At 41.0% G+C, this 21,876-nt stretch overlaps 1 protein-coding gene and 1 pseudogene across 1 annotated transcript in view; both read left to right on the top strand.

Moving 5' to 3' along the window:
* Nucleotides 1–21,876, top strand: part of CDH10 (cadherin 10) — a 110,749-nt gene that overhangs the window by 44,245 nt on the left and 44,628 nt on the right. The window lies entirely within an intron of this gene.
* On the top strand, nucleotides 18,668–20,096 carry LOC135986301 (uncharacterized; annotated as a pseudogene).

Raw genomic sequence — 21,876 nt, 5'->3', positions numbered from 1 at the left:
TTCTCCTGGTGTTGCACTTGCCTTTACAAAGACCATCTGGGTTTTACAGTCAAAATATTTCTGGATGTTTCCTTTTATCTGATTTTATCAAAAGCCAAAATGATTTGGATAGGTGGGTAATATAAAATGCCACCTTCCTGCTAATTTATCGGCAATATGTTTGAAGACGGTGTTTGAAAATCATGTGAGATAGTAAGAAAATGAGTTAGACCTCCATGATTTGTGGTCAGTGACTAAGAGAAAATGTTTGTCGTGGAGTGGTTTCAGTCAAAAATAAATACTAAGTGCAATTTTTAAAACTGAAAGTAATAGTTAGATAAGAAACACACCAGTGAAAGGATCAGTAGAATTCCCAAAACTACCAAAACTTCCAAAACTCTAAAAGATTCAACTGGATTTGTGATCTACAGCTGCTTGTTTTCTGAGCTCATGATTGGTATATCTTTTCTCATTTCTTATTCTGCATCTATATATCTGTCAAAGGAGCTTGAGAACTGTTGAATATCACATTACTCTTGAAACCAGTGTCTAAAATTTGCAATGCAATTCAGACATTCATTTATTCACTCTTTAAGTCAGGTTGGGAGGGTTCTACTGGAATAATATGATGGAAATATGGTTCAATGAGTGAAGGAGATACTTAGTGCGGGGATGACGAACAACGCATACAGACACAGACAGAGACACATAGACACAGAGTTCTTGTTAGCAGTGAGAGCAGAGCTAGGCTGAGCTGAGCAGAGCTGAGCTAGGCCGAGCTAAGCAGAGCTGAGCCAGGCTGAGCTGACTTCTATTAACAGTTCTCAATTTATAGGTTTACAGATACGGGCCTTGACCAAGAGGTCAGACAGGATGTTTTTTCAAAATATGTTATTTCAAACACCCCACACTCAGGTTGTGACTGTTTTCAGTCACGTTCCCATGCATATCTTGTGGGTGGCGTTCAACCCACTCATTCACACGCCCGGGCCCAACATTCACACATCATACATACGGGGCAGTTTTCTGGCCCAAGATATCATTCTCACTGGCCTGGGCTATCACTCCTTACACTCATAACAAACATACTTCTGTATAACCTGTCCAAGGCCCTTTAGCTGGAACCACACATCCTGCCGTTCCCACACTTCGTCCAGTAACAACTGAAGAGTTCCTTGTTTAAGTCAGCTGTACTTGTGAAATGGTGGGCAAGTACATATTGACTGATTATGGACATTAACGGATTGCTTCAGGTCAGTATTTATTGTTATTATAAGAAAGGGATGGTCATCCTTTCCTTCATGTAATACACAGCATCCTCAGGGTAGAAATCAAAACTACATATGTGAATCTTAAATAGGCAGAACCTCAAATAATAATTACAATGGTGATTTCTAGTAAAGGTTGAAGTCATAAAAGAGCAGTGTAGGAAACCAGACATATATATGTATTACACAATTTATCTTTGAGCTATCTTTGCAAAAATAGACTAGAAGACAGTAGTTCTGAAAAAAAGGTACATTTCCCAGTTTCATAGAAGCAGTGCAGGGATGTTCAAAAAGAAGCTTAAACAACATATCAGAAAAGCCATTTTATTCATACTTGGGTTATAGTTAATACTTCCTTTATGTCTTTTTCTATGCAGAAGGTCTATGTATGCTCTATCAATCTTTCTTAAAATATGGAAAACTGATTCATAATTTTTATTTATTTTTGTTAGCATGTAGTTTCAAGGCCCATTTATTATTTTTCCAGTAAGGTGTTGCCATTACAAAGTATTATATATTTTCAAATTTGTTCTGAAAAAACTTCACCTTATTTTGAGTACATCTAGAATAAAACACTTTTCTTTTGTCACCTAAAGGAAGCAATAGTGTGTACCAAGAGTGTCTTAATCTATAGTAATTCAAAATTAATTTATAAATATATTCTTCATTCACATTGAAGTTTATTTTCCTTCCTTATTATTTCACCAAATCTTGCTATTTTTTTCATTCTTGCAGATATTTTTCCCACTTTGCTTTCGAAGGCAGATAGCGACCTTTTCCAGCAATTTTCATCACAATAGTGTTGTGGTTTGATCGCAGGGAGACAATCAAAAACTGTGGCAGATGTAATTTCCTTAACCCTCTTCCCCCTTCCCCCTTTCTCACCCCCCCACCCCTTTTCACTAAGGACAGGTGATTTTGAGAGGAAATGAAAAGAACAGATAGAAGAGAGTTGGAAAATTTGAAAACATTTTACTAATGCTACTAAATAAACATAGAGAAAAATAATGCAGAACAAATATTATAGAACCAGTCTTGCAATTCCCAGCAGCTGCTACGGCAGGATCCTGCAGCCAACCGGAACCAGATTCAGTCTGTCATGAGGCCTCAGCTTGCAGGGACAGCAGAAAAGAAGCAGAGAGCGAAGTAAAGCAGCAGAAGACCCAGCAGAAGAGAGAGAGAGACCTTCTGGTCTCCACCTTTTATATCCAGGAAGTCATGAATGGGGTGGAATACTCCAATCAGTCAATTCATGATCAACTGATTCAGACCACTTCCTCTCGTTGCTTCCTCCAATGACCCAGGATGTTCCACCCCTTATAACATACCATTCATGGCATATTTAAACCTCATCAATACAATCTAATTAATACAATCTATCAATACAATCTCATTAATTACAATGACTATATACATATATACGCAGGTGTAGCTCATCATTCTCTTAGGCCATGGACCATCCTTTGGAAAGGCTCATTTAAGTTCACTTATCACACATCTAGTACATCTCACGACCACTGTTTGTGGGTTAAAGACATCAACTTCGATGAAGTTGTCAGGCGCCACTCGAAGAAACTAACTCTGGTTCCATCACCACTGTCTTGATCTGAAAGACACTTATTAGACACTGTTAGTATGGAAATTAACATCATGCAGTTCAGTCTTGACTATTTTCACCTAAAATCAAATCCCCTTGAGGTACACATCCAACTTCTCAATCTTTAAGCATCACCCACCAGGTGCTACCAGGACCTTGGGCAAAAACAATCCCACGAATGGGCTTGCCTTTGCCTGAGGTAGGAGTGACCCAAACTGCCTTTCCTAACATACTTTTCATGTGTACTACAGGGACTTTATCTCCTTCTACAGTACATAGAATTTCTGATTGTGCAGGCCTGGCTCAATTAGTTGATCCTCTAGTGTTGACCAACCAAGTGGCTTTTGCTAAATGTGAATCCCAGTTTTGAAAGGTTCCACCACCCAGTGCTTTTAGTGTAGTTTTTAACAAACCATTGTACCTTTCCATTTTCCCAGAAGCTGGTGCATGATATGGAATGTGATATACCCATTCAATAGCATGTTCTTTGGCCCAGTTGTCTATAAGACTGTTTCTGAAATGAGTATCATTATCAGATTCAATTCTTTTTGGCGTACCATGTTACCAAAGGACTTGCTTTTCAAGGCCCAAGATCATATTTCGGGCTGTAGCATGGGGTACAGCATATGTTTCCAACCATCCGGTGGTTGCTTCTACCATTGTAAGTACCTACCGCTTACCCTGACAAGTTTGTGGAAGTGTAATATAATCAATCTGCCAAGCCTCTCCATACTTATACTTTAACCATCGCCCCCCATACCATACAGGCTTTAACCTTTTAGCTTGTTTGATTTCAGTGCAAGTTTCACATTCATGAATAACCTGTGAAATAGTGTCCACAGGTAAGTCCACCCCTCGATCACGAGCCCATTTCTGGGTCGCATCCCTACCTTGATGCCCTGAAGCATCGTGGGCCCACTTTGCTAAGAAGAGTTCACCTTTATGTTGTCAGTCCAAATCCACTTCAGCTGCTTGAATCTTAGCAGCTTGATCCGCTTGTTGGTTGTTTTGATGCTCCTTGGTGGCTCGACTTCTAGGCACATGAGCATCTACATGACGAACTTTCACAGTCAGGCTCTCTAGCCAAGCAGCAATGTCTTGCCACAGTGTGGCAGCCCAAATGGGTTTACCTCTGCGTTGCCAGTTGTTTTAATTCCATTGCTGTAGCCAACCCCACAAGGCATTTGCCACCATCCATGAGTCAGTATAAAGATAAAGTATTGGCCACTTTTCTCGTTCAGCAATGTCCAAGGCCAGCTGGATGGCTTTCACTTCTGCAAATTGACTAGATTCACCCTGTCCTTCAGTGGCTTCTGTGACTCGTCGTATGGGACTCCACACAGCAGCTTTCCACCTTCAATGTTTACCTACAAGATGGCAGGATCCATCTGTGAATAGGGCATACTGCTTTTCAGTTTCTGTAAGGGTATTATATGGTGGTGCTTCTTCAGCACGTGTTACTTCCTCCTCTTCTGAGGACATCCCAAAGTCTTTACTTTCTGGCCAGTCCGTAATCACTTCTAAGATCCCCAGGCGATTGGGACTCCCAATTCGAGCTCGTTGCGTGATCAGTGCAATCCATTTACTCCACATAGCATTGGTTGCATGATGCGTAGAGGGAACCTTCCCTTTAAACATCCAGCTCAGCACCGGCAGTTGAGGTGCCAGGAGGAGCTGAGCTTCAGTACCAATCACTTCTGAAGCGGCTCAGCCTCCCTCATAAGCTGCAAGTATTTCCTTTTCAGTTGGAGTATAATTAGCCTCCGATCCTTTGTATCCTCGACTCCAAAAACATAAGGGTCGACCTCGGGTTTCTCCTGGTGCCTTCTGCCAGAGGCTCCGGGTAGGACCGTTATCTCTGGCCACGGTGTAGAGCACATTTTTAACATCTAGTCCAGTCCGAACTGGTCCAAGGGCCACCGCACGAGTTATCTCACGCTTAATTTGTTCAAAGGCTTGTCGTTGTTCTGGTCCCCACTCGAATTGGTTCTTTTTACGAGTAACTCGATAGAGAGGGCTCACAATCTGGCTATAGTCAGGAATATGTATTCTCCAAAAACCTATAACACCCAAGAAAGTCTGTGTCTCCTTCTTATTAGCAGGTGGAGACATAGCTGAAATTTTGTTGATCACCTCCGTTGGGATCTGACGCCGACCATCTTGCCATTTTACTCCTAAAAACTGGATCTCTTGTCCAGGTCCCTTGACCTTACTACATTTTATGGCAAAACCAGCATCCAGAAGAATATAAATTATTTTCTCACCTTTCTCAAAGACTTCTTTCTCTGTGTCGCCCCATACAATGATGTCATCAATATACTGCAAGTGTTCTGGAGATTTACCTTCTTCCAGCGTGGTTTGGATCAGTCCATGGCAGATGGTAGGACTGTGTTTCCACCCCTGGGACAAGCGATTCCACGTGTACTGGATGCCCCTCCAGGTCAAAGCAAACTGCGGCCTGCACTCTGCTGCTAAAGGGATAGAGAAAAATGCATTAGCAATGTCAATGGTGGCATACCACTTGGCTGCCTTTGACTCCAGTTCAAATTGCAGTTCTAGCATATCAGGTACAGCAGCACTCAACGGTGGTGTAACCTCATTCAGGCCACGATAGTCTACAGTTAGTCTCCACTCATCACTAGACTTACGCACTGGCCAAAGTGGGTTATTAAAAGGTGAGCGAGTCTTACTGATCACACCCTGGCTTTCTACTTGACGAATCAATTTCTGAATAGGAACCAAAGAGTCCCGATTGGTGCGATACTGTCGACGATGCACCGTCGTGGTAGCAACTGGCACCTGCTGATCATCAACCATCAGCAGTCCTACAACAGAAGAGTCGTCTGAAAGACCAGGCAAATCAGACAGCTGTTCAATTTTCTCAGTGGCCACAGATGTTATACCAAATGCCCACCTACACCCTTTTGGGTCCTTAAAATACACTCTCCTGAGGTAGTCTGTGCCAAGGATGTACAGAGCATCTGGGCCAGTCAAAATGGGATGCTTTTGCCAGTTTTTTCCAGTTAGGCTCATTTCAGCCTCTACAACAGTCAGTTTCTGGGATCCCCCAGTCACTCCAAAAATATTGATTGATTGCATTCCTTTATAGTTTGAAGGAATTATCGTGCACTGAGCACCAGTGTCCACCAAAGCCTTGTATTCCTGGGGGTGCGTTGTACCAGGCCATCATATCTGTACAGTCCAATAAACTCTGTTATCCCCTTCCCCCACCTGGCTGGAGGCAGGGCATCTCTAATCTTTGTCTTGCACAGTCTCTGAGTGTGAATTAGAGGTTCCGTCAAGAGCACCAGAATCTCTTCTGTCCCTTCTGTAAACTGGGGCAGCCATTTTACCAGGAGTTTTCCTTTTTAATTCACGTACTCGTTCTTGAAGTTCTGAAGTAGGTCTTTTATGCCACTTATTCATATCTTCTCCCTGCTCACATAGGAAGGACCACAGTGAACTTCTGGTGCTGGTCTGCCTCTGTTCTCTCTCCGGAGATTGGAAACACCTTCTCCTAATAGCTGCAACGTTGGTTCATACAAGTTGTGAATCGTGTGTGTCTTCTCTGAGTGCTTTGATTTCTTGCAACAGCTTTTCAAACCGGTCATCAGATTTTTCACACAGTTTCTCCACAGCAGAGGCACAAGCCCGTAGAGAAGCAGCAAGGCTGTCCTCAAATTCCAGGAGCTGCTCAATCATGTCAGAAACACTTTGTCTACAGCCAGTTGACAAGACCATTCCTGCCAATGACTTAGCATATGCAGGTGGTGCACTTTGTACTAATCTGCGCCACATAGATCGTGTACACTCAGTTCTATCTGGATCTATCCCCTCTTGGCTGTTTGGCCCAAAATAGATGATTTCTCACACAGCTAATTCTCTCAGGAACTGGATACCTCTCTCCATAGTATTCCATTTCCCTGATGTGCATTGGCAAACGCCCTTGTGACGAAATCTCGTTTTCATAGCTGTCAGGAGTCGGGTCCAGAGGGTAGCGGAGTTGTGCTCACTTGCAATTGCCCTATCAAGGGTAGAATCCTTTGATAGAGATCCCAGCTGTTTTGCTTCTCCGCCCTCCAGTTCTATCATTTCAGCCCCATTATCCCAGCATCGGAGCATCCAGGTTACAATATTCTTGCCATCACGACAACTATAGTCTTTTCACAGATCTCTCAGCTCACCTGGAGAAAAGGACCAAGTAGTGGTCACTTCCTCCCTTGATGATGCCCCTTGGGATGAGTCTGGCCTGTTGCCATCATCTGCAGTACGAGTAGCCTTTCTAGTGACTTTCTTACAACCGGCAACTGATGTTGATATGGGCTCACTATTATCACAGGGGTTGTTATTGTTGCAACAGCAGCCATGCCCCGTGTTTGAGGAAGGAGGGGCCCTGATAGCCTTTGGACAAGTGACATCATTCACAGTTGAGGAAGAAGCTTGAGCCTGTGTAGCTGTGGTGTCTGCGACTGGGGGCGCGGTGGCTGCAGCTGCAGCTTCAGCTGCTCTTCCAGCTTCAACAGACACCGTGCAACTCTCATTGCTCGAAAGAGACACAAACCTTTGATTTAATCTAATTTCTCTTAACACTAGTATTAATACTAGCACATTCATCACGACAGAGAACATTGTTATAGTTCTATCAAAACTCCACGGATATTCAAAGCACTCAAAAATGTTGATAATCTGCTCTAACAAGAAGGTGAAAGTATGTTTAGTCAACCTTTCTAAAGATTCGCTAGCCCATTTAGCAAATACATAGCTGGATTTTATCTCTCTCGGAAGTTTCTCAAGGTAAAGCAGAAACAAATAGAAACTCATTATCGGTTGCAATATAATAAAGTAAGCCAATGCCAAACCACACAGTACAATCATAAGCATTGTCCAGTTCTTTGTTGTTATATAAGATAAGATGCTATCCCCAAGAAACAGTCAACACAAATAGGGTATAGCTGTCCACAATGTAGAAAATAGCTGATACCAATTATACCACAGCATTTTCAAACCAATGTAATTCACTTCTGCCTTAATACCACTAAATAATATCCTAAGCACCCAGACCCGCAAGTCTTATAACTCTATGAGTTGGCACCATGCCAAGAAAATTGAAAGGTACGTCTGACCAGTTTTAAGAGCCAAAAGATCTCCAAAAGATCTTTGTGCCGAGCCGCGCACAAAGAACCAGCAGGCAGTGCCACCTCGTGGCCACGCTGTGCAACACTGAGCACAACACGTGGCCGAGCCAAGCCGCGCCGACACCAAGAGCAGCCCTTTTTAGTGCCAAAATGTTAACAATTTCTTGAGCCCGAGCTTTGCCCGCATTCTACACCAATTATCTGTCGTGGTTTGATCACGGGGAGACAATCAAAAACCACAGCAGATGTATTTTCCTTAACCCTCTTCCTCCTTTCCCACCCCCACCCCCACTCTTTTCACTAAGGACAGGTGATTTTGAGAGGAAATGAAAAGAAGGACAGAGAGAAGAGAGTTGGAAAATTTGAAAACGTTTTACTAATGCTACTAAATAAACATAGAGAAAAATAACACAGAACAAATATTATAGAACCAGTCTTGCAATTCCCAGTAGCTGCTACGGCAGGATCCTGCAGTCAACTGGAACTAGATTCAGTCTGTCACAAGGCCTCAGTTTGCAGTGATGGCCACGAGGCCTCAGCTTGCAGGGACGGCAGAAAAGAAGCAGAGAGCGAAGTAAAGCAGCAGAAGACCCAGCAGAAGAGAGAGAGAGTCCTTCTGGTCTCCACCTTTTATATCCAGGAAGTCATGAATGGGATGGAATACTCCAATTGGTCAATTCGTGGTCACCTGACTCAGACCACTTCCTCTCATTGCTTCCTCCAATGACCCAGGAGAAATAGTTTGATTACATAAAGGATCAACAGACATGAATTTTTCACTACTTAAGAGAGTGAAGTTCTTATTTACACTGTAGTGGGTTTTAGTATCTCAAAAGAAAATTTATCATATTTTCACAGAAATTCATGTATAATTCTGCATGTGCCATATTAGAACTGTTACCATAGAGGATTATTTGGCACTGGTCATAATTGTATCATTCTATAGTGCACCCATTATCTTTGATGGTGTAAAGAGCAAAACATGTCAACCTTACTTAGTTCCTTTCAGTTCAAGAACCTAAACACAGGCAGGATTCTGAGGAAAGGACTTCAAGTATTAACAAGGTAGGCATATATGACATGGCTTCAGAACAACAGTTACTTGTTCGTAGCCTATCTTTTCCTTTAAGTAACTACATGTGTCTATAGACAGTGCAGATGATATACCACAGAACTGGTACCTGAAGGAGGGTTGCACATCCTTAACTCAGTGAAGCCTGAAAGACAGTTATCCCAAAGGTGGTATTGCTTTTAGACACCTAAGCAAGAGTACAGTGTGTAACAAAATTGCGAATGGAGCCCAGAATAGTTTACCACCTAGTCATGAATATGTAAAGTAGGGAAATTTCAGATGTTGCATGTACTCTAGTTAAACATATGTTAATTGGAATTAAATATACTGTTTCAAGTTAGTATTGCTAATATTCCTTCACATTGTTTAGTATTGTTAGTATTGTCTAGTATTGCTTCATAGATTCAGAATGAGAATAATGTTGATAATACACTGATGCTTTGGTTGATGATAAGTAGTAAAAGACTTTTCAGCTTCTCACACTGTGCCAGGTGCATAAGAAGCTGGGAGGGGGCACAGCCAGGACAGCTGATCCAAACTGGCCAAAGGGATATTTGATACCAAATGACATCATGCTCACTATGTATTAATATTTTGGGGGATGTTGCTACTTGTGGATGAGCTGAGCCTCAGTCACCTCAATTGGTGAGCAATTGTATCATGCATCACTCATTTTTGCTCATTGTTATTATTATTATCATTATCATTATTATTATTATCATCATCATCATTATTATTGTCATTCTTGACATTATTTTAATTATTTTCCTTTCTGTCCTGTTAAACTGTCTTTATCTTAACCCATGAGTTTTACCTTTTTTTCCCAATTTTCTCCCCCATCCCACTAGGAGTGGGGAGTTAGTGAAAAACTGTGTATGGTGTTTAGCTGCCTGCTGGGTTAAACCACAACATCCTGAAAGAACATATTCTGTCAACATAAAAGGATAAAGATTATATAAGATCAGATGTGAATACAGTTGTCACTGTTGGAGAAGCAAACAGTTTTAAGGAAAGATTAAACAAAATTTCCTGAAAGAAATGAAATCCAGAAACCACCCTGGGCAGGAATTTTGAATTGACCTTTCTGATGCAGCAGCTAACAATACTACTGGTTTTGGAGAGGGTAATACAAAAGAGCATGTTGTCTTGATTTCAAAGTGTTCACCATTAAGTGGGACAAAGAAAAGATGCCAATGAAATATTGATGTTGTAGTGTTAAGATGAAAAATTACCAAACACTTTTAAAAACTGTATTTTTATTCCTGAAGAGTGTTTCTACCACAGCTCTTTTGTTTGTGAAGACTTTTCATGCCATGACAGATTAAAGAGTAGGATTTTGAACTGATAGTTCTCATATGCAGACATAATATCTGGTATGAAGATCTGATTGAGCATAAAATGCCTTCGCTTTCAGATGAAGGGAATCAACTCTGTGGCACTGAAGTTCTGTAGAGGTTGAATTTTCAGCTAGAACAGATTCTTGTGACAGGCATCGATAAAGAAGATTGGAAAGGGAGGAGAGACATTCTGCAAACTGAACAAACGAATTGTGATCTGCTGTGTCTAGTACTCAGATGCCAAAGTGACAGAGAACAGCTTGTCATTTAACAATTGCCACTTGACTTTTTTTTGGTTTAACTCTACAGGACGCAAAAAGTAAGTTGTTCACAGCTGTTTATCTTCACAAATCTTATCTCATTGAGGATACTGCAGTGTGGTGAAACTGACACTTGAGGGACAACAACATTTAGAAAATTATTTCCTTCTCAGCAAGACTTAACTTATAGGCTGTGAAAGGGTTTATTTAAGGCATCATTTTATGGCAAGGATATGAAAGCTTGCTTTATGGGGTGCATTTGTGGGCTCATAGATATGTCAGCACAAATCAAGAGTGTCAGAGTGAAATATGTTTTAATTGCTTTTCCTTTTGAAGGACTGGTTCTTTTCTACCTCTTCTTGTAGTCCAGAACACAAGAACTAATATGGCTTCTCAAAACACATGGTACAAATATTGTTTTCCCATAAGATCAGAGGCGTCAAAAGCTTCCTGTAAGATTGTCCAGGAGGCTGACTGATTCTCATTGAGTGCTGAGATGAAATTCTTTCTCAAACTTTGCTGGGATCCAGCTTAATAGGGAGTTTATGACTATAGCTGGTTAGATTCATCATTTATACTAAATTGAAGTGTGCAGAGGGTTTATATTTTCTTTTTGCAAAAGGCTAATCCTTTGGAAACCTCAGTGTATGTTGGAGTCTCTGACTTCTTGCTTCATTAAACAGCAGCAGAAGGTACTGGTGGCAATGAGCTGACCTGGCTGAAGAATAATTTTTTATTCCTTTAAAGAATTATTTGTTAGCTACTGCACTGAATGTATCCCCACAAGACATTGGGTTTTGCTGGATGACACAGGACAGAATTATTAATGGCAGTTGTTAAGGAATGCAAAGGCTTTGTACTATCCACGAGCCTTTTAGTGAAGACTGATGAAGCCACAGTTGTCATGTGCCTGAAACCAAAGCCATATGTATTTGTTCAAAGTCTGTGGATTCCCAGCCCTGGACAGATGTCTGTGGACATGAGTTTCTTTAAAGTGTTGTCTGGTAACAAGGGAAGAAGGCTCAGTTCATTTGAGTAAGGCATACTGCGGGCATATTCAACCCAACTGCTTAAGGGGATGATCCACAGAGTCCAAAGTATATGATGGTAATTTTGGTCAGATGTGCCAGGCACTGTAAATTAAAGACTTAAGTGAGCATTCTCAGTTGCCTGTTTGGACTGGCAAATCTTGGAAAGAGTGAGGAAGAACAGAGACCTACATGAAACTCTAGGGCTTCACAGTGAAATAGTGCTGGAATGGATTACTGTCCTTTAAGACTTTTTCTTAGGGGTACAGGCTGCATCCAACAGGGCTAAGGGTAGATATTCCAAGGCAGTTTTGCCCTTCTTGAGTTGTTCAGTGTCAGTATTTCTTCTGTTAAGGAGAAATGTTGGATATGTTGAATGCCTCTCTGCTTAAAATCTGTCCGTAAAGATCAAGCAGGCAGACTGCTTTGGGATTGTACTTTTTCTCTGAAATGATAAATTCAATAGGACTGTTCGGCCAAAATGGGCACCATTCCACCCTTTCTTCCCCCGGCTTTCCCCGAGGCGCCCGCCCGTGGCTGAGGGGCTCAGCTGTGCCCTGCGCTGGGGCCGCTGGGGCCGCTGGAACCGACTGTGTCCGGCACGGGGCGGAACCGGCCGCTCCTCACAGGGCCCAACCCGGCAGCATCCATGGCCAACACCTGGTCCCCTGCACCCTATATGATAGCATACTTGGTTCATGTATAGCAAAACAGATTTTTGTTACTTCCTTTTCCTTGTTTCAATAGATCCGAGTATTATAGAATCGTACACTATGCTCATTCTTAATCTGCCGTGAGTGCTTCACAGATAATGCTTTCAAAACAGTGTGGGTGTTTCTCTTCATGATTTTCTACATCCATCTAATTGCTTTCATGTGTTTAAGCCTTATGAAAATACTTTTCTAGCCTCCACTTATGCAAATACGTACTGTGCTTTGTAGTGAATGCTGTCTCTCTCTCTCTTTCTCTGCCTTTCCCTTCATCCTCCAGTATGTTGTATGAGAGACTGGGTCAGACTATTGCTGTAGCTGAACATTGTTTCTTCATTTTCTCTCAAGTAACCAGATGGTACATCTAATGTAGTTTTTGCTGGAATATGGTAGTATGGTAAATGCAAGCCACTGGGACCAAATGAATGGTTTAATGAAAACTTGCTAGTTTTGATATGAGTGAAGATTATTATTTCAACTTCTCCGTTTTAACTTTTTTTACATTTTGATACTTGAGTGCAAGCCATTTATCAATATACTCCATTTTTGTTTTCAAATAAAAATAAGAGCCATAATTCAATCTGCAATTTATGATGTTGGAGAGATTTTTGTGTGTGTGTATTGTTTGATGAGAACAGTTTAAGCTGGAACTAAGGCAGACTTTCTTTTCTGAGAGCAGTAGATATCTACAACAGTAGAGATGGTAGTTGCAATATAAATAATACACAGAATAAGGCTTGGTTCAGGTGTGAATTTGATGAGAAGTCATAATGAGACTGAGTGGTCAGTATGGTCCTACTAGTGACTGGGGTTGGTTTCCTGCCACAGTGTTTCTCAGTCTCTGAGGAAACTATTTTTAAATGTTAACTTTTTTTTTCCCCTAATAATCCTAATAGCAGTGATCTGCCATTTTGAATCTAATTTCTAAAAGAAACAGTTCTGCTCTGTGCAAGCACAAAGTGCAATAGCATTGATCAGTTGTCAGGAAGATTTAGAAGGAACATAGTCTAAGTTATGGCATCCTTCCAGCAGGTGTAAAATCGCCAGTAAGATACATTTTGCTTCCTTCTCAAAGAAGAGTTATAGGTCTCTTGGGTGGTTTCTAAACTCAGAGTTTGTACATGATTATGCTTAGCACTTCAAATGGCATCATGCTTCAAAATAGTATAAGAAACAGAGAAGTAGTTGTGTCTGACCTCTCCAGTTACTTTCAGTTCAATTTCTCTTTCAATTTTAAAATTGTATCTGCTTGTCACAAAAAGATATTCCTAAAAGGAAAGAACTGATAAAACTGAAATGATTTATATTCAAAGCCATAGCTCAGGAAAAGTAGAATCTACTTCATCACAGTAATTCATTCATTCAAGGAATTAAAAAACATAATAGAAAAGGGAGTTTTAGAAGTGTTTGACCTACACCTTCTTTGAAATGATAAATGTATAAATAGACAATAATTTCAACAGGAATTCAAAGGCTGATGCCTTAGGAACTTTTTTTTTTTCTCTCTTGATTTTTTTTTTTTTTTAATCAGATGCTGATGACCTTTTAAACATCCCACATACACAGATAGCAAGGAAGAGCTGGGGGTAATACTGAGAGAAAATCACTGACTTGCAACAAAATACCCATGAGGGAGAGAGTTCTAAGAAGTTAAAAGTTTGTTTACCCTTTTAAAATGTCTTCCTGCTTAAAGCTTTTCCTTATATTTATAAGAATGTTTTTGTCTTTGATGATAATTAAAAATAAGCTGAACCAAAAAGTCTGTAATGGAAAGTTCTTTCAAACCCTCCCTTTTGTTTTGACGCAGTAAGTAGCTATACCGTCAATGTATCTGAAGTCCCTGGCAGACAGAGCAGGATTTGTTTGCAGAAGTAAACGACCATCACTGTCCAACTCATCAGTGTTACTTCCTCAGACAAAATTAATTCTGTTTCCTGAGCCGTTCAACAGCTATTTACTTAAAAGTGTTAAAGGAGAACTAGACAACTGAGGGAAAAAATTGAGCTCTAATATTTTGGTCTATAACAATTTTAAATATACAACCACAGATGAGTTCATACACTCTTTAAGTCTGAGAAGATAAGCTGTCTTCCAGTTACCTAAAATGCAGGTGCAAGGCACCTTACATGTCTGAACATACCTAACAACTTAGAAAGGCATTAATGAATAATTAGGTGGCTTAGCATGGTAAAAGGTATGTCCAAACAGACTGTATGCAAGCATCTAGATGGAAAATATGAGCTGAAAGAAGGAACATCATATTCTGAGTTATTCACGATAATGCACTTTTGAAAACTATGTAGTTGCAAAGATGCCTACACTGTAAGACTCACATGGCTGGGTGTGCAAAATTATTATGGGAAAAAATTCTGAATACCTCTAAGAATGTTTAAAAATGGAAGAAAATCTCAGTGCTCAATTACAGTTCTGTTCAACTATTCTGTTCCCCTTTTCCTAGCTGTAAAAAAGCCTTGCTCCTTCATTTCCTATATCTATGTTCTTCAGTCCAGTTATGCTACCTGGATTTAGCATTATTGTTTTACATGCGGTGCAGACCCACATCTGACTAACTTTTACTGGGTCATTATTATTTGGAGAAAGGTGTAGGTGCTCTCTCTGCTTCTGACGTTTTACTTTATTCCTTCAAGCTAGCCTTTTCTTTCAACTTGCCTACATATATCTCAAAGCAGCGGTGGGAAGACATGAACATATTAAGTTTCTTCTTTATGTAATGTTTGAGGTAATCATGCTGTCCTTCATTGCCAATATTTTGATGACTTCTGATTTACTTTTATTGCCCAAAGAATGGTTGTCCTTTCTTAATAATTCTCAAGCAAATTACATTTATTAAGACAATGAAGTTGGAAATAGAGTTTATGTGCTGATTTGAAATGGTTTAGGGTGAAACTGCAGTGGCAAAGAAAAAAAAAGAAAAACACAAACGAAAAACAAAACCAAACCTACTTTGTAGGAGAACTTGGCAGATTGCCATTCTGAGTATTTTGTAAAGTGGCTGCATGATATAGTAAAGATGACCATGCAGAAACCATCTAAAAACACCTGAGTAAAGAAGCAACCTCTGTTTCCACCCATTTAGTTTAGAAGCTGGTTTACATTACCAAAATGCTTTTATTCCTTAGAGGTTTTAATATTTTTTAATTATATATAATTTAGAAGTATGTATGCTGCAAAATAGTGATTAGGAGAATAAATTACGCTTGATATGCAGAGACATGAAGTAGAAATAAAGATTTTTTCCTTTCTATGTTATGAACCCATATTCCAATGAGTACTTTTGCATATCCTTTTTTGAGGTATGGCATTTGATGTAAAATATGCATAAATTAAGATTTTTGAGTCGCCATGTTTGTGATTGCTAATTCCACTACAAATGGGATCTCTAGGAAGTAGAAATATTTAAGAAATATTCTTTTGGAGTGAATATAGTAATTAACATATATTACTACCTATTCTATCATGGTTATAAATTATCTAGCTTAGTACTAAATGATAAAAAATATACTGACATTTTAAATTTTAACAGTGAGAAAAAATGCTAATGCAATTGTATAAGAGGTGAAGTAAACAGGGAGAAAAAAAAATAGAGTTCTATATAAACTTTGTTTGAAAGACTAGGCATTTAAAGAAATATCATGAAATAATCCATTTTGTGGAAGGAAACAGAGAAGATAGACAGGGTAATGCAGTGGCAGTGTTCCAAGCCATGTTACTAAAATTTAGGAAAAAAATTAATGAAGTGGAGGTACTTGTGAAATGCTAAATTAGTGCAACAAATAGAATATATGAGCTCCAGGAGAGGCTACATGAGTATAGACAAACAGCAGATAGATACATCTATGAGGCGACAGAGCCAGGAAAGATACAGGACTTTTATAAATTGATATTATTTTTTCTATTTGCAAAATTTCACAGAACCCTCCACTCCTTTTGTTCTTTAAAAATATCTGTCACTTGTAAGAACTACCGTGCAGGAATACAGCCACATTTTTACACAGTGATGCTACTGAGGATGCCAGCTCTACAGAGGATTCCTCAGCGGACTTAGAAATACATTTAGCAATCAACAGGATGTCTTAGGTCTTTCAAAAAGCGTAATGATTCTGCTATATAAATAATACAGTTGGAAGATAAGGAAACTGGTTGCTTAATTATCTCTTTAGTTAGGTCAGGTTATGTGACAGACCATTCTCTATGTGTCAGGAGTGGCATATTTTCTAGTAAAAGCCAAATAAAATAAATGGTATAGCTAGCAGAGTACTGAATGGTGTGACACTGAAAAAAGCTGCATGAGATTAATCAAGACTTCTGATTTAAGAATAATGGTAGAGATTTCAGAAATATTGATGTATTTGCTAGGAAGCAGTAATGATGTGCTACGGAAAACAAAGTCATTGAAGGAGAAAGGAAATATTTCAAGTGCTGTGTAAGACTGTGTATCATAAAAGAGAATTAGGAACTTTTGTAGGAATAGTGTGGAATTATTTTTACTATCAAAAAAAAAAAAAAAAGAAATTAGGAGCTAACAATGCACAAGGCAAGAACTGAAGCTTCATTAAACGGAACCTATTCCTTGAAAAAAGAGAATGCAAAGTCTCTCTGTGGTTCTATAGACAAAACAAAAAGAACAGAGGCTTTTGATATAGATGATAAAGCAGTAATTTACGCCAAACCAAGGAGATTAAGAATAAATAAATAAATAAATATAAAACCCAACCACAACAAAAAATGCCAAACACCAACAGCATAACCAATATAGTATAATATTTTATTGGAAATCAGGAAAAGGGACATAAGGTAAACGGTGCTTTTGATGTCTTACAAATGCCAGCAAATGTCATAGAAGCTTTATGGAAGTATTGACTGCCCCTGTCAATTGCTTACCAGAGTTCACATAAGTTAGATATAATTTTTTGTCACTGATGCAGTACTCAGAACACAGTTTTGAAAACAGCAATTAACATTGCAAGGGAAAGTAATTACTATGGAGTACAGTTCTTAATTTGAAGCAGCGAAGATCAAGATGGGCTTTTTGTCTCCATTAAAAGTAGCTGAGGAATACGGTTCACTGGTCTGATGATGCTGTCTTGTATGTATACACACATAACATGCAATGCTCTATATGACCTGTGCCAAGATTTATATCCAAATCTGTTTATTTTGTTATCTTGCAGTCTGATAGAGGAGTAAAATATCCTGCTTTGGTAGGCAAAATTTTAATTTAAATTTTAATTATAGCTGCCTATCCAGTCTTAAACCAAACATGACAGAATTCATTTAATTTTTCCTATCTATTTGTAATTCCCTGTGTAACTGAGGTGTCCACAAGGTGTCTACAAGGCATCATTGTGGACAAATTCCCCAAACCCTCTCCAGGAACTTAACATGCTGGGGTGCCCCACTAAAGTGCCTGTGTACTAATGCACACGATATCGGGAATAAACACGAGTTAGATGTCTGCATGCAGTTGCAGGGCTGTGACCTTGTTGGAATTACAGAGGTGTAGTGAAGTGACTGCCATGTTTGGAGTGTTGCAATGGAGAGATACAGCATCTTTAGGAAGGACAGGAAGGGAAGATGAGAGAGAATTGCCCTAGATGTGAGAGAGCAGCTAGAGTGCATGTGGCTCTGCCTGGGGATGGAAGAGGAGTCAATGGAGAGTTTATGGGTTAAAATTCAAAGACAGGACAGGCAAAGGCGACATTATAATAGGTGTCTGCTATAAACCATCTGACCAGGAAGAATAAGTGGATGACACCCTCCAAAGACAGATAGGAACAACCTCATGTTCATATGCCCTGATCCTCATGGGGAATTTCAAACACTGGAGAAGCTACAGAGCAGAGCAGAGCATAAGCAATCCAGGAGGTTCCTGGAGTTCTTTGATGATGACTTTTTCCTCCAAGTGACTGAGGAGGAAACAAGGAGAGGTGTTCTGCTAGACCTCATACTCACCAAAAAAGAGGGGCTTTTTGAGGATGTGAAGGTCAAAGATAGCCTTGGATACAATGACCATGAGATGGTGGAGCTCAGGATCCTGAGGAGAGGGAGCAGGGTGAAAAGTAAGCTCACAACCCTGAACTTCAGGAGAGCAGACTTCGATCTTTTCAAAGATCTGCTTAGAAAACTCCCATGAGATAAGGCCCTAGAGGGAAAAGAAGCCCACAAAAGCTGGTTAATATTCAAGGATCACCTCCACACCTCAAGAGAGTTCCATCCAAATAAATAAGAAGTCAAGCAAAAATGCCAGGAGGCCTGCGTGGATGAAGGAGCTCCTGGCCAAACTCAAACCCAAAAAAGAAGTATACAGAGGTTCAAAGCAAGAACAGGTAACCTCAGAGGAATACAGAAACATTGTCCAAACATCCAGAGATGAAGTTAGGAAAGCTAAAGCCCCAGTGGAATTGGATGTGGCAAGGGATGTCAAAGACAAAAAGAAGGGCTTCTATAGGTACATAGGAAACAACAGAAAGGCTGGGGAAATGTGGGCCCATTGTTCAGTGAGACAGAGAATCTGGCTACACAGGACATGGAAAATATGAAAATAGTGAATGCCATCTTTGCCTCCAATCTCCTTCTACGACAAGGTGACCCACCTAGTAGATCAGGGAATGTGGATGTTGTGTACTTAGACTTCAGTAAAGACTTTGACACTGTGTCCCACAGCATCTAGAGAAGCTGACAGCTCATGGCCTGGATGGGTGTACTCTGCGATGGATAAAGACCCGGCTGGAGGGCCGGGCCCAAAGAGTTGTGGTGAACAGAGCCAAATCCAGCTGGTGGCCAGTCATGAGTGGTGTTCCCCAGGGCTCAGTATTGGGACCAGTTCTGTTTAATCTCTGATTAATCAATGATCTGGATGAGGGGATTGAGTGCACCCTCAGTAAGTTTGCAGACAACAGCAAGTTGGGTGGGAGTGTTGATCTACTGGAGGGTAGGAAGGCCATACAGAGGGATCTGGACCGGCTGGATCGATGGGCTGAGGCCAGTTGTATGAGGCTCAACAAGGCCAAGTGCCTGGTCCTGCACTTGGGTCTCAACAACCCCATGCAACACTACAGGTTTGGAGAAGAAGGGCTGGAAAGCTGCCTGGCAGAAAGTGATCTGGGGGTGTTGATTGACAGCTGGCTGAATATGAGCCAGCAGTGTGCCCGGGGGCCAAAAAGGTCAACAGCATCCTGGATTACATCAGAAATATTGTGGCCAGCAGGACTAGGGAAGTGGTTGTGCCACTGTATTGGGCACTGGTGAGGCCCTACCTTGAATCCTGTGTTCAGTTTTGGGCCCCTCATCATAAGAAGGACACTGAAGTACTAGAGAAAGTGGAGGGGAGGGCAACGAAGCTGGTGAGGGACCTGGAGCACAAGTCTGATGAGGAGCAGTTGAGGGAACTGGGGCTGTTTAGCGTGGAGAAAAGGAGGCTGAGGGGAGATCTTGTTGCTCTCTACAATTACCTGAAAGGAGGTTGTAGCATGGAAGGTGTTGGTTTCTTCTGCCAAGTAACAAGTGATAGGACAAGGGGAAATGGCCTCAAGTTGCACCAAGGGAGGTTTAGATTGGATATTAGGAAAAAAAATTTTCATGGAAAGGGTTGTCAGGCATTGGAACAGGCTGCCCAGGGAAGTGGTGGAGTCACTATCCCTGGAGGCATTTAAAAGGTGTTTAGATGAGGTTCTTAGGGACATTGTTTAGTGCTAGAGTTTGGATAGGTTATGGTTGGACTCAATGATCCTGAGGGTCTCTTCCAACTGAAATGATTCTAAGATCCTGTGATTCAGTCTTTAATAGAAAGACCAGCCTTCAGGAATCCCAGGTCCCAGAGACCAGATAAAAAGGCTAGAACAAGGAATGGAAGAGAATCACACCAGGGAATACTTGAGAAAATTACACTTCCGTAAGTCCACAGGCCCTGATGGGATACACCCATGAGTGCTGAGGAAGCTGGCAGATTCATTGCAAGACCACTCTCGATAATCTTTGACTGATCATGGTGACTGGGACAAGTACCTGAAGACTGAAAGAAAGCAACTGTTACCTGCATCTTCAAGAAGGGAGGGAAGGACCTCAGGAACTACAGGCGAGTCAGCCTCATCTCCCTGGGAAGGTGATGGAGCAGTTAATTCTGGAAGCCATTTCCAGGCACATTAAGGACAAGAAAATTATCAGGAGTGGTAAGCATGGCTTCACCAAGGGGAAGTCATACTTGTCCAGCTTGATAACCTTCTGTGATGAAGTGGCTTGCCTGGAAGATGAAGAGAGTGCAGTGGATATTTTCTACCTGAACTTCAGTAAGTCCTTTGACACTGTCTTCCAGAAGCTCCTCATAGACAAGTTGTTGATATACAGGCTAGATGAGCAGTGAGATGGACTGAAAATCAGCTTAAAGTCCAGGTCCAGAGAGTGCTGACCAGCAACGCAAAATCTAGCTCAAGGCCAGTAACTTGTAGTATATCACATGGATCAATATCAGCTACAGTCTTGTTTAACATCTTCCTTAATCATCTGGATGATGTGGCTGAGTGTACCCTTAGCAAGTTTGTAAATGACGCAAAATTGGAAGGAGTGGCTGGGTCATGCTGCCATCCAGAGGGATCTCAACAGTCTGGAGTAATGGTCTGACAGGAATATCATGAAGTTCAACAAGATGAAGTGCGAAGTCATGTATCTGGGGTGGAACAACCCCAGGCACCAGTATCTACTGGGAGCTGACCAGCTGGAAAGCAGCTTGGCAGAAAAGGACCTAGTGGTTCTGCTGGGCATCAGATTGAACATAAGCCAGCAATGTGCCCTTGCCACAAAGAAGGCTAATGGATGCATTAGGCAAAGTTTTGCCAGCAGGTCGAGGGAGGGGTTCCTTCCCTTCTCTTCAACACAGGTGAGGCCACACCTGGAGTTCTATGTCCAGTTCTGGGCACCCCCCTACAAGAGAGACATGGACACACTGGAGAGAGTCCAGTAAAAGACCGTAAGGATGATTAAGGGACTGGAGCACCTCATATATGTGGAAAGGCTGAGAGTGCTGGAACTCTTTGCCCTAGGAGAGAGAAGGCTCAGGGCGGATCTTATTAATACATAGAAATACATGAAGGGAGGTTGCAAAGAGGACAGAGCCAGAATCTTTTCATTGCTGGCCAGTGACAGGACCAGAGGCAATGGGCACAAACTGAAACACTGTTCTTCTGAACATCAGGAAACACTTTTATCCTGTGACGGTGACTGAGCACTAGCACAGGTTGCTCAGAGTGGTTGTGGAGTCTCCGTCCTTGGAGATATTCAAAAGCTGTATAGACATAGTCCTGGACAACTCGCTGTGGTTGGTCTTGTTTGAGTAGGGTGGGTTGGACAATATGACCTCCAGAAGTCTCTGCCAACCTAAACCAGTCTGTATTGCAGTTGTATATCATGATTTAAACTATAACTTCTTTTCTTAGTAATTGGTATATAGAAAGGGTTTTTCTTGAGACTACTGTTC

The sequence above is a fragment of the Caloenas nicobarica genome, chromosome 2 (assembly GCF_036013445.1).
Source record: "Caloenas nicobarica isolate bCalNic1 chromosome 2, bCalNic1.hap1, whole genome shotgun sequence".
Lineage (NCBI taxonomy): Eukaryota > Metazoa > Chordata > Aves > Columbiformes > Columbidae > Caloenas > Caloenas nicobarica.
This window is presented reverse-complemented; position numbering and strand designations above follow the sequence as displayed.